Source organism: Galeopterus variegatus, unplaced genomic scaffold (assembly GCF_000696425.1).
Source record: "Galeopterus variegatus unplaced genomic scaffold, G_variegatus-3.0.2 Scaffold7508, whole genome shotgun sequence".
Taxonomy (NCBI): domain Eukaryota; kingdom Metazoa; phylum Chordata; class Mammalia; order Dermoptera; family Cynocephalidae; genus Galeopterus; species Galeopterus variegatus.
In genome coordinates this window covers 18565-19853 of record NW_007733619.1, presented here as the reverse complement: position 1 = coordinate 19853, position 1289 = coordinate 18565, and positions in this window count along the sequence as shown.

Genomic DNA, 1289 nt, shown 5'->3' with positions numbered 1-1289 from the left:
GGCTCCCCCCCCCCCCCACCAGGAGTGCTTTGGCTATTCAGGGGCATTTGTTGCTCCATATGAATATTACGGTTATTTCTTCTATTTCTGTGAAGAATGTCATTGGTATCTTAGTGGGGATTGCATTGAATCTTTAAAGCACTCTAGGTAGAATGGACATTTTCAGAATGTTAATTCTTCCAATCCATGAATATGAAATGTCTTTCCATCTTTTGGTGTGCTCTAATTACTTTCAGCAGTGATTTCTAGTTCACAATGTACAGAGCTTTCACCTCCTTGGTTAAACTTACTCCTAGGTATTTTTTTGGGGGGGGGGGAGTGACTATTGTAAATGGGCTTGCTTTCTTAATTTCTTTTTCTTCTAATTTGTTGGAGTATAAAAATGCTACCGATTTTTGTATATTGATTTTGTATCCTCCAACTTTACTGAATTCCTTTATCAGCTATAAGAATTTTTTGGTACAGTCTTTAGGTTTTTCTCTATATGGGATCATGTTATCTGCAAACAGGTGCAATTTGACTTTACCTTTTCCAATTTGGATGCCCTTTATTTCCTTCTCTTACCTAATTGCTCTGGCTAGTACCTCCTATACTATGTTAAATAGGAGTGGTGAGAGTGGGCATGCTTGAGTGTTCCTGTTTTTAAAGCAAAAGCTTTCAGCTTGTCCCCATTTAGGATGATATTGGAAGTGGGTTTGTCATGCATAGCTTTTATTGTGTTGAGATACTTTCCTAATTTGTTGAGAGTCATTGAATCTCCACTGCTCTGGTTTGGAGGATGGGGTAGTGATAGCCAAGAATTTTCTTCCTTTCTCTTTGTGACTATCCTGAGTTTCCACACTCACCAACATCTCCACTGCTCCCTCAGTGTTCCTGCTCTCTCCTTTCATTTTTCTTGTCCAAGTTTAGCTGCACATCTGATGCATTCCCTGTGGGAGAGAAGAGCAATGTCTCTTTCTAGTTGGCCATCTTGCTCTGCCCTAGGGACTATTTTAAATGAGAGCTAGACCAGAGGCAGTATGAACAGTTTGTGTGGCTATTGCAACAGGCAAAGAAAGGAAGCCATGATTCTACTTAAGAATGTGACATTGGGAATAAAGGACGGCACTTACATTCAGAAATGTTTGGAAAAATTTTTTCACAAAACTATAAGTGATTCAGTCTGGAGGCGGAGGGTGGAAGGAAGAAAATCTGCTGAGATTTGTTGCTAGAATCACTGGGGAGAAGTGATGATGGGAAATCCAACAGAACAGGAGTAAGAGAAGAGATAAAGGAATTTGCCCACCTTA